This window comes from Adiantum capillus-veneris, chromosome 9, assembly GCF_014529385.1.
Source record: "Adiantum capillus-veneris isolate H3 chromosome 9, ASM1452938v2, whole genome shotgun sequence".
NCBI lineage: Eukaryota > Viridiplantae > Streptophyta > Polypodiopsida > Polypodiales > Pteridaceae > Adiantum > Adiantum capillus-veneris.
In genome coordinates, this window is record NC_140939.1 from 6,183,568 (window position 1) to 6,196,298 (window position 12,731).

Here is a 12,731-nt window from a genome sequence, read left to right on the forward strand (position 1 = left end):
AGTTCTCATTTAGGAATGCTCCATCTAGGATTAAGGTGCTAGGGGTGTCCTTTGAACTAGATGCAATGTGGCTCTCTATGGGTTGACCCTTAGTGGTCGCTAATTCTGGAGCACTCGATTGCTCGCCTGGCATGGATGTTGACATAGGGGATTTCGCTTTTAACTCTCTTCGTTGCTCTGCCTTGCGTAAGCTCTCGATTTTATTTTCCCTAGCCGCAATGATATAATGCCAACCTCTTGCACTTCGGCAAGGCTTCTACCATCAGGTAAAAAAACCTCGGAGGGGAATAGCTCTGAAGAGTCACGGGGTGCAGTGAATGGAGACAGGAGCATGGGGTGTATGTTGGTCATTAATGGCAAATTTACTTCCCCACCCCCCTTATTTACATCGTTAGCTTCATGTTCGGAGTGAGTGGCTCTACTAAAGGTTTTCTTCAAGCGGCTAAGCACGCTCGTCCCGGACCGTGGGCCCATGACATGCATGTCTTGGCTTGAGCTATCAAGATTAGGCATCGAGTAACCTCCATGATGTCGTAGTCAAAGGAAGAGTCACTGGATGCAATATGTGGGTCCTAAGTGACCTTGGGTTCCCACTAAGGGCCTAGAGCCTAAGGTAGAGGAATAATGAGTGCCCATGTAAACGGACACTCTCGATGCACTAGTCCTCTAGCACATGACCAGAGTGTAGGTGCATGTGACCTCGACACTCTAGAGGTGTTGGTGAGTGCTCGTTAAGGCCGCTCACCTAGTTTTTTAGGTTTTTACAACCCGATTTTTTATTTTTTATTTTGGTCCTTTTTTTTAAACCAAGCCACGGGGTACGGCGTGTGATAGCTCAAAACGAGCGTCTTTGTTAGGGGGACGTGCCGTGCTTTACAGCCCCCGATTCGGTTACGTACAGCCCTTGAAATCCTAAAACTAGTCTTTTCCTAGGTGAGGAGAGAGTTAGAATTAGTAAGTCCAAAGGGTGAGTATAAAGGGGATGGTGGAGGACTTGAGGAACTTGTTCCACATGCCCTCCCTTCACTTGAGGTCCTAGTTTTTATATATAAAGTGGTGTGTATAGTATATCATAACACTGAGGACTGAGGCCTGGGCCTAGGCTTGGGCTTGGGCTTGGGAAATGATCCCGATCTTTCCTTTTAGGATAAGTTTTTTAAAATTTAATTTCCAAATTTCTTTTTGGTCTCAATATTCCCAGCCAATTTTTTAATTTAATTTTTTCCTTTTTTCTTTTCAAAAAAAATTCTATTTTTGAGCATAATGTGGCCGCATGGACGCCGAACTCCCACATGCACATAGTAGCTCCTAAGAGCTCTGTCTAACCTCCTTGCAGCTAATTAGCTGTCTAACACAGAATTGCACACTCACAGACAGTCAACTCTACTACTCACTATCTACACTCACTTAACAGATCTACTAACACCTGCACATTACAGATCTTGCAAAACTAACAAAAACCAGTACAATGCACCACTAATAGAGCTTACAACCACTAACAGAATCTGACAAAAACCTACTAAAATTGCGCATTATAATTACTTAACAGAATCTAACAGAAACCTGCTAATCTGCCCATTGTAGCCACTTAACACTTCTCACAAAACTCAACAAAAAACAAAAAACAGATGGAAGAAAGGCTTCCAGAGGTAGCATTGACTGCTCGTCAAGCTTATTCCAAGGCTTTCCCCGATAGTGGTTCCAAAAATGTACGCTTTGCCATACGTGTCGAAGTTGGGAACTTGCCTATGCACTATGTACGAGCCTCGAAAGGCTGCAAACACACAACTAAAAGAACCTAGCAAGCTCAAAGGGGCAGGGGTGTGTCACTCTCCGTTCAATGCTTCCGTCGTGAAAGATCCTGCGCTGCAAAGAAGAAGGAGCCTTCGTCGATGCCGCGCTCAACCGCCTCGCCGCCACAATGCTCAATCATACAGACACTCTCTCTCTCTCTCTCTCTCTCTCTCTCTCTCTCTCTCTCTCTCTCTCTCTCTCTCTCTCTCTCTCTCTCTCAAGCATGCACACACACACACACACACCCCTGTGAGCACACGAAGGAGAAGGAGACAAAGATGGAGCAAGAGTACTTCTTAGCTTACACCTTAGAGAATAAGGATTTTTAGGTCAAATGGATCTTTTATAAGAGTTTGGTCCATTCACACATGGGCGCCCATAGTGGTCGTTCGTTACAAAACTACTGTAAAATAAGATAAGTGGTGCGCCTCTTATCGGCGATCACCTACACACCTATTGGACCGACAAGCCCGGTCCATGACTCAATCAAATAAATAATATGCGTCCATCGAAGGTGATAGGGTGTCCGTGAGGGTTAAGAGACTGCTTGATTCTTAAACCTAGACAAGGGATTATGATAGAAAATTATATATAATCTAATGTTTAATCTAAGAAAATGTGATGAATATTATGCTACCAATCACATTTAAAGCAAACAAACATTGATGCTAAAAAGAAGACAAGAGGCAATGCTAATGGACAAGAAACACCTGTTCGTGTTGATGATCGCGCTCGATTCAAAGAGTGAACGTGAGAAAGATTCCATGAATTTCAAAATCCTAACAATGGCAATGCGTTCATGTACACACTAGAAAACACAAGGAATACCTTTAGGAGGCGCATCAGTTGAAAGAGGCACCAACCTTTATTGAACACAATCAAACAACATAAGGAATCCTAACCTAATTATTTTCACCCTCCTTTAGAGTCAAGGAAACAGGATATTGAATAGATGGGCGGGTAGCCCTAGCTCTAAACCCCTATCCCTGTCATCATCGAGTAAAACAAAGTCATCATCTGTGAGACCATATGTGCCATCCATGTAATCATGTAACTCTTCCTCATCATTAGAGGCACAAATGTTCATTAAGAACGTCACTAGACGTCTATATTCATCTTGATCAATAGGGTAAGTTTGTGCAATCGGAGAGATGCCCTCTACTAAGTATGGATCAGTCGTGGTCAAGAGACGTATCAACCATTCTAACTCCTTGAAATTCCTCTCACACGCTAGCATATCTACCAAATCCCATTCACATGCAAGCACTAGGTAGACTATGTAATGGAACTGGCCTATGAACTTTGAGAGTAGAGGAATTAGGAAATTAGATAAAGCACTTTTGTGAGATTACTTTGAGAGCATAGCGGGTGAACTTAATTGATGGTAGCAACATAAACAAGGTCAGCCCTAGCTTGCCTAAGGTCAAAGGACTTTTAACACTAACCATTGGAGGTCTTTAATGAAGCTAACCCTAAGGTCTTTTAAGCTCCATTAGTGTTACCATATACATGTGGTAGTGATGTGTGTGAACACACTAGGACCGCCGGGGCATTTTTTCCCTCTTTAGGAGGTTTTTTCCCCCGTGCATTGTATATACGCCCATCACTCTAGGGCTATCTATCTTTCCATTGCACACTAAGTAACACACTCTCTATTGTGTGCCTTGAGCTTCCTTCGTCTTCTCCAAGCTATGTGTGTTTCTCTGCAACCCTAATTCCAACAATTGGTATCAGAGCAGGTCACGTCCTCCCGGGCTTAGTCGCCAGCTACTCCAGCACACGCCTGCTCACTTTCTCCGATTTTAGTGAGCTTTGGCAAGCGTTCGCAGGTCGACAAATATTTTGGGAGCGCTCGAAGAGCTTGGTCTGCTCAGAATTTTGATTTGGGCTCATTTCGGCCTCCGTTTCCACTACGGGCAGTACTGCACAGGTTATTTCGTCATTTTGTGCAGATTTTCTGTCAGTGCCGTTTTCTGCATAACAGGTGCCTTATAGTCTTCTACGGTTTGTGCTATATAGCACAAGTTGTTCCCGCTCCATTTCTCCTATTTTCGGGCAGTTTTCACATCAGGTGCAGCATTTACCATGGCTGACAACAACAACACAGATGTGTTCAAGATGTTTGCTGCTGAGGACAGGTTGGATGGGGACAACTACCCTAGTAGGTCTTGCTGCAAGGATTGCAGCTGTTAGAGTTGTTTTGCCTACAGCAGAACAAGCTCGTTGGGATGTTAAGGATGCGCAGGCTCATGCATTGATTGCGTTGTCTGTGAAGCGCACCATTATTCCTCACATCCGTTCAGCAAAATCTGCAAAACAGGCTTGGGATATTCTAGCAGGTCTTTATGCAAGCCGCAATGAGGCTAAAATTGCTTTGCTGCGTAAAGAGCTAGAGTCGAAGATTATGCATGAGGAAGATGATATGGACACTTTCCTTGCTAGTGTCAAGGATATCAATGAGCAACTAATTTCTGCAGGTGAAGTCATTTCTGACAGTTCCCTTGTGCAGACTGTTCTTGATGCCTTACCAGATTCCTACCAGACTTTTGCTAGTACTTGGAGACTGATGACCCAAGGAAATCCTGAAGTTGTCAAGTTTGATGCATTATGCACATTGCTGTTGCAAGAGTCACTTTCTAGAAAAAACAGGACTAGGCAGCGTGCAGTTGAACAGGCTTTTATTGCTTCTCAAAGAAAGGGTGGTAACAGTAATGCAGCCACTTCTTATGGTTCTGCTGCGAGTGGCAAAAATTCTGTTCCTAATGCTTCTGCTGGCAGCACTTCGTCTGGCAATTCTGGTGATAAGGGCAAAAAGAAGATGCGTTGCCATTATTGTAAAGCCAATGATCACTTGATCAAGTCGTGTCCTAAGTTGAAGGCCAAAGAGGCTAAGAAGAAAGAGGGTGGTTCCACTGCAAATGCTGGTTCCACTACAAATGCAGCCATTGTTGAGTCTTCTGTGAAAGGAGATTGTGATGCTGATGTTGATGCAGAATGGGCTTTTAGCGCAGAGTGCACTTACAATCCTGCTGTCCATGATGCATGCTTGTCAGTTGCTGCAGATTCACATGTGTGGTATTTCGACAGTGGTGCTACAAAGCACATTACCTCACATCATGAATTGTTTACCTCTCTCGAGTCTGTCCCTCATGGGAATTCAGTCACTTGTGCCAACAACGCCTCTTATCCAGTTCAGGGAGTTGGAAAGATTGTGCTCACTGCTGCTAATGGCAGTTCCTTCACACTTGTTGATGCACTTTATGTACCCGGGATCAAGAAGAATCTATTGTCTGTATCCGCACTTGCTAGACTTGGACTTGTAGTCAAATTTGTGGATGACAGATGTACAGTTCATGATCTCAGTTTTGGTGATGAAATTGTTGCATCTGGGCTTTTGTGTCGTGGGCTGTATAAGCTCACTTTGTATGACAAGTGTGGACAAAATTTTGCAAATGCTGTTGCAGATTCAAGGGCTATTTCAGATGCAAAACTTTGGCATGCACGTTTTGGTCATCTGAATTTTGCCAGTTTGCTGCGTTTGCAGAAATCTGATATGGTTGCTTCTTTGCCGCCTCTTGAAGCACCTATCAAACATGTTTGTGAAGGCTGTATTCTGGGTAAAATGCAGCGTTCTAAGTTTCCAAAGGATGGTTCAGTTAGGGCCACATGCAGGTTGCAGCTTGTGCATAGTGATGTTTGTGGGCCCATGCAAACTCCGTCCTTGGGCAATTACCTGTACTTCGTGACTTTCATTGATGATTACTCCAGGCATGCATGGGTATTTCCACTTAAAGCAAAGTCCGAAGTTTTTATGTGCTTCAAACAATTTTTGGCTATGGCTGAAAATGTTTCAAAATGTACTATGGGCACCCTCCGTTCCGATCGAGGGGGGGAGTATATGTCTCATGAATTTAATGCATTTCTGGCTAGTCGTGGGATAAAACACCAATGTACAGTGCCTTATACACCTCAGCAAAATGGTGTTGCTGAGAGGAAAAACAGGTCACTAACGGAAATGGCACGATGTATGGTCAAAAGTCAAGCTTTGCCGCATTCTTTTTGGCTTGAGGCCATCATGTGTGCCACTTATGTACTTAACAGGTGTCCTACGAAAGCTTTGCAGTCTATTACTCCATATGAAGCATGGCATGATAGAAAACCTTCTATTGAGCACATGCGTGTTTTTGGCTGTTTGGCATATGCTTTGGTGCCACAAGTGCAGCGCAGAAAATTGGATGATAAGGCTGTCAAATGTATTTTTGTTGGTTATAGTGCTGAAAGCAAAGGTTACAGGTTGTATCATCCGCAAACAAAACGTATTTTGGTTTCACGGGATGTAGTGTTTGTGGAAGATTCTGTTCAACCCTTGCTGTCATGTACTAGAGACAGTAATGTAAGCTCACAGGACATTTATGACACTTTGTTGCCTCTTTTCAGTGGTGGAAATACGAATGTAAGTTCCAATGAGGCAAATGTACAGCCTATGGGGGTTTCTGAAAATGTTTTAGAACAGGCTATTACTGATGCAAATGTACATGATGTACTTGATGAGGAAAGGGCTGAAAATGAGCAGGCTAGAGGTATGCCAAAATGGCTGGTGCACACTTTGCGTGACAGTAAATTGGATGCACCTTTATCTAGTCGTACTCGTTCAGGCTCTCGCCATGCATCTTATGCATCACATTGTTATGCTTTGGCTGTGTCTAGTTTACATGATGTTGAGGAGCCTCTGTCTTTTGACGAAGCACAGAATTCAGAAAATTGGATTGCTGCCATGAAATCAGAATATGATGCACTTATAGAGAATGACACATGGACTTTATGTGATTTGCCTCCTGGCAAAAAGGCCATTGGTACGAAGTGGGTTTACAAGTTGAAACGCAAGCCGGATGGTGAGATCGATCGCCATAAGGCTCGACTTGTTACAAAGGGTTATGCACAACAAAAAGGCATAGATTATGAAGAGACTTTTGCTCCCACTTGTCGTATGACTACTGTGCGTTTTCTATGTGCATTGGCAGCTCATTTTGGTTGGGATGTACATCAATCAGACATTGTTACTGCTTTCTTGAATGGTGACATATTTGAGGAAGTTTATGTAACGCAGCCTCGCGGTTTTGTCATAAAAGGACAAGAGGACAAAGTGTGCAAATGTAAGAAGGCTTTGTATGGGTTGAAGCAATCTCCTCGTGCTTGGTATGAGAAAGCTGACACTCATTTGGTTAAACGAGGCTTTCGTAACAGTCCAACAGAAAGCACATTGTATGTAAAGCGTGAGGATGATGTATTTCTCATTGTGGTTCTTTATGTTGATGATTTGCTGATCACTGGACCAAATGAGAGACATATTGTTGAATTTAAGGCTGATTTGAATGCTACTTTCAAGATGAAAGATTTGGGGCTGTTGCATCATTACTTGGGTATACAGTTTAAGCAGTGTGATGGTGGTATTGCCTTGTGTCAGAAAAGTTACATAGAGACATTGCTATGTAAGTTTGGACTTGAGGATTGCAAACCTATTGCCACTCCCATGGAAACAGGTTTGAAGTTGAGTCTACATGATGCTGGCGATCCTGCTGATGTCACTCTTTACCAAACTGCTGTTGGCTGCCTCATTTATGTATGCAACACGAGGCCAGATATTCAGTTTGCAGTCTCGCAGGTCAGCAGATTTATGCATAGCCCAGGGTCTAAGCATTGGCAGGCTGTCAAGAGGATTTTCCGCTACCTTAGTGGCACTTTACATCTTGGCTTGTTTTATCCCAAGGGGGGATCATTGCCGCCAGACTTACATGCTTTTTCGGACTCAGATTGGGCTGGTTGTTTTGACACGCGAGTGTCCACAAGTGGTTTTTGTTTCATGCTTGGCAGTTCATGTATATCATGGTTGAGCAAGAAGCAACCTACTGTGGCCACTTCGAGTTGTGAGGCTGAGTACAGGGCAGTCTTCACAGCTACGGTTGAGTGTGTATGGCTCAAACGCCTTATGGCTGACTTGGGTGTTGGACAGGACACTGCCAACACTATCTACACTGACAGTCAGAGCGCATTGGCAGTTGCGAGGAACCCAGTTTTTCATGCTCGCACAAAGCACATTGAGGTGCATTACCACTATGTCAGGGAGAGGCTCTCAGCAGGAGAGATCAGCTTGGCTTATGTGCCAACACAGGACAACCTTGCGGATCTTTTCACAAAGGCATTGTCTCGTGAGAAGCTTGAAGCTTTCCGCAAAGCTTTGGGCTTACTCCCCTTTGTGGACTGATCCTGTCCTCAGGGCATGGCACTTCCCTTTACTCATGTGCCAGCTCTCGTCCACCGCATCACTCCAGGGGGGATTTGTTACCATATACATGTGGTAGTGATGTGTGTGAACACACTAGGACCGCCGGGGCATTTTTTCCCTCTTTAGGAGGTTTTTTCCCCCGTGCATTGTATATACGCCCATCACTCTAGGGCTATCTATCTTTCCATTGCACACTAAGTAACACACTCTCTATTGTGTGCCTTGAGCTTCCTTCGTCTTCTCCAAGCTGTGTGTGTTTCTCTGCAACCCTAATTCCAACAATTAGATGCACAGTTCTCTTTGATAGACTACCTCCTTTTGGACCCCTATTGAGATGTAACCATCTCTCCTCTTGGTCCCCTGCTGAGGTAAGTCTAGAAGCACTTATTGCACATTGCTCTTTGATAGACCATCTCCTTTTGGACCCCTATTGAGATGCAACCATCTCTCCTTTTGGTCCCGTGTTTTGAGATAGGTCTAGAAGCACATGTCTCTATTCTAACTCTTGTTCCCGTTTATTCTCCCACATTAAATGATTGGTTTAATATGAGAAAATCATTTGGTAAAGTTAGATATTATATTTTATGATAGACTATGTGAAACACTTGCAAAAAGTAAAGAGAGTACCGCTCACCCAAGGTAGGAGTGGATGACTCTAGTGTACCAGCCATATCTATATACACATATAGATGATGGTTAGTGTGTAAATATTATAAGGGTCATGTTAAAAGGTCGTGTCCTTGTGCATAATGTGTTATTATGAATTTGGATCATGTACTAGAACTTGTAGGTTTCCAGCTTTTTGTTTGGTGGCTCTCGCTCTTTAACTTTTTTAATTTTTGTTTTCTTGAGTATAGGGCTATATGTATACATTCCCTAAGATTGGAAGATTGAGAGGCCAGGGAGGAAGGTTAAGAGGGGAGCAAGTGAATGATGGATGTCAACAAACACTCCCCCTTCCTTGGGTAGATCCTACCTTTTGGAACGATGCCGTCACCCTTTGAAACCAATTGTTCCAAGCTCTTATGGGTGAAGACTTTGACCAATAGTTTTTGACTGCCCTAGGCATTTCATCTAGTTGCAAGGTGGTAAGGTACTCTCCCATGATTTTATTTGCAACGTTGTTGTAGGTGGTGAACTTACAACGGGAGGTGCAAATTCTTTATTGTTTGTATGGATATGTACAATGGTAGGTGGAGGTTGTGTTGAAGCTTCTATTTTCGTATATGAATTACATGAAGAGCAAGAAGCATCATTTCTTTTTTCTATTTTTGAGCTAAGAGAGACAAGCCTTTCTCGCTTGGGTACCCATACTAGCTCCAGATCAGGTGTATAGTGTTTTATGATCTTTCCCTTCCCACGATCTTCAATCGGCTTTATCGTTATAGGGTTTGTCTCACATGGGTTAGGTGATAGGTAAGAACACAATTTACGTTTTGGCACCTAGATTTGATCATTTCCTTTATAGTAGCCTTGAGCTTCCAATAGTTGTTTAGGAATCCAACACAACATTTTCTTACATTTCTGGGAGCGAGGGGGCGTTTCTTACAAGGCTTTTATTTTTTAGCATAAAAAATTGTCGTTAAAGAAGCTTTAAGGATTCATTTGTATGTTTTCTTCGTTATATTAGGATGGGTCTTGTGTGTCTCAAGCTTTGTTTCAACTACAGAAGTTGAAGCTCTAGAGAATTGGGCTATAGGGACATATAGTTCAACCGCCTGGACATGCATTGTTTTGGGCTTTATATGCTCAGGAAGTAATATCTCAGGGATTATGGCTTGAGTGGCAGGGCTAAGAGTTGGTTTCTACGTTGTGACACCCCCAGTTCCCCAATCAACAGTGCATTTGGTCTCTATCATCCACGTGCGTCCTAGGTTTATATTACCTTCCATAGTTCCAACAGGCATGACCAAAAAGTCTTGAGCTACAACCCTATTGTCATAACTGATAGAAGTGTGTCAAATTCCAAAAATCGTAGTTTTTTTATTGTTAACACCCTTGACTTGGATAGTACTCTCAGATAGAGATGGCTTTCCCAACTGACACCACACTCTATATGACAATAGGTTATATTTATCACCCGTGTCCAATAAGGCATTATATAACACTTTTCCATAGGCGTTATTTAGCTGAATAGGGTATCGTAGAGGTCTGTCAGAGTCCAGCCAATCATCCTTTGTTTCAACGTGAAATACATGTGTAACTCCAAGGCTGGTCTTTCGTTGGCATCTTATGCACATGAGGGCTACCACAATGGAGACAGAGGGCTCCTTGAAATGGCTAACTTAAGAAATGTTGGTTTCCATGCCTAATCCCATTTGGAAGAGAATGAGGAAGGTTCTTACAAAAGTGTAGGCCACGTGCACATTGTTTGAGTGGATTCACATGGTGGAGTTGTGCCTACTAAGGTTGATGCTACCTCACATGTCATGTCTTCTTTGTTTGCGTATAACATGTTCCAACATCTTGAAGCAAGTTCATGCTCAAGGAAAGTCGGCCCGCAAAAACTAAGGTTATTCACTCCACAATCGCTCTCACTCTTGTGGGCATATGTGAAGCTCGAGAGAGTAGTGCCCATGCCTTGGCAGAAGATGTCGTCCATGTTTGTCTTCTCATCTTTGACGATGCTTGCTTACATGGAGGCACAAGCATAACTTCTCGATGGAGCTTCCTCTTCGTAGTTTCATGTTTATCCTCATAGCCGTTGTTTCATGATTTAATATCATGTTATTGCTCCTTAGTTTTAGCTTGAGCTTGTATCTTCTTAAATTATGTCTATGCCTTGGCTGCCTTTTTTTATGGATGGCACATAGCTTCTCTTGGCTTAAAGGATCATAATATCTTTTAAATTTGCTCCCATTGAGGAATCCAATGGTTTCAACTCCATCAAGAGTTTCCACACAAATGGTACCTTGTGGGGTGATTTCGCATACTCTATATGGTCCTTTACCCGCATATTTCAACTATTTATTCTCATTACGCACTCCATACATAAGGACTTTATCACCAACATTGATATCTTTGTTCTTTAGATGACGGTCAAACCATTTCTATTTCGTATCTTTCTCCACAAGTGCATTTTGCACAGCCAATTGCCTTTTTTCGTCTAACCTCTCAAGGATGTATAAACGCTCAACTAAAGGGTTACCATCCCAACCTTCTTGTGAAGCTACCCGTAGACTAGGAATCACAAACTCCCATGGCATAACTGCTTCTTGGCCATATACCATTTTGAATGGTGTACAATTAATAACCACTTTGTAAGAAGTACGATAAGCCCATAGAGCTGATGTTAGCTTCAAATCCCAATCTGTGCGATGAGTTTCCACTATTTTGGTCAAGATAGAAATTAAGGTGTTGTTAGTGCTCTCAGCTTGTTGGCCATTTGCTTGTGGGTAATACGGTGTAGACTTATGGTGAGCTATCATTGAAGTTTGTTGTGAGTTCCTTTATCACTCCATTTATAAAATGAGTACCATTGTCACTCACAAGTTCAAAGGGACAACCAAATCTTGTAATAATGTTCTCAAAGAGAAACTTAGCAGTTGACCTTGCATCAGCCTTGCGTGTTGCTCTGTCTTTCACCCACTTTGTCACATAGTCAGTTGCAACAATAATATATCGAGATTGAGTGTTATGAGTTGCTGGACTAATCGGGTCTACAAAGTCTAAACCCCATTTTTCAAATGGTTGAGTCACCTTGATAGGATGTAAGTGCATCTTATCCTTTCGTTGTGTGATCTTGTAACGTTGGCATTCATCACACCCTTTTGCAAAAAGTGATGCATCCTTGAATAAGGTAGGCCACCAATAGCCTAATTGCAACACCTTTCTAGCAGTTAGCTCCCCTGAGAAATGTCCTCCAGCTATACCCATGTGGACTTCTTGCAGTATGTATAAATACTCATCCTCATGAGCACAACGTCTAAGAATATTGTCCTTCCCTAGCTTGTAGAGAGTTCCTGCAATTAGAGAACAAGGTTCACATTCTTTTAACAGTTTTCGAGCTATATCCTTACAAAGCTCCTTGCTTGTCAAGGTCTTTTCAAATGACTCATAAGCATGGTCACACTCTGCGGTCCAGTGGAACCTCGACAAAGTTTAAAATAAACCACCGGTAATAACCAACATGGCCCATGAACCTTTGAACTCCTTTATAGTTTGTAGGGGGTGGAAAATCACCAATGGCCTTAATTTTGCTCTCATCTGCGAAAATCCCATTTTTGGACATTATATGTCCTGAAACGACTCCATGTTTAACCCAGATTTTTTTTCAAAAAATCTTTTTTCAGTGGATAATGCTGCGCGTGTTAAGCTCACACGTGCACACAGCAGCTCTGTGTAACTTTGTCTAACCTCCTTACAACTAACACACTGTTAACACAGTTAATTAACACTAATTACCTCTGCTGACACGCTATCTAACACAGAACTGCACACTCACAGACAGTCAACCTTCTCATTGTCTACTCTACTGCCATTGTCTACACTAACTAACACAGCAAAACTGTTCACTCACAAAGCACATTATAGATTTACACCAGCTAACAGATCTATTAACACCTGCACTCCTATCTTAGCAAATCTAACAAAAAACCTGCAAATTCCAACACTAACAGATTCTAACAAACCTGCTAAACCTGCGTATTATAGC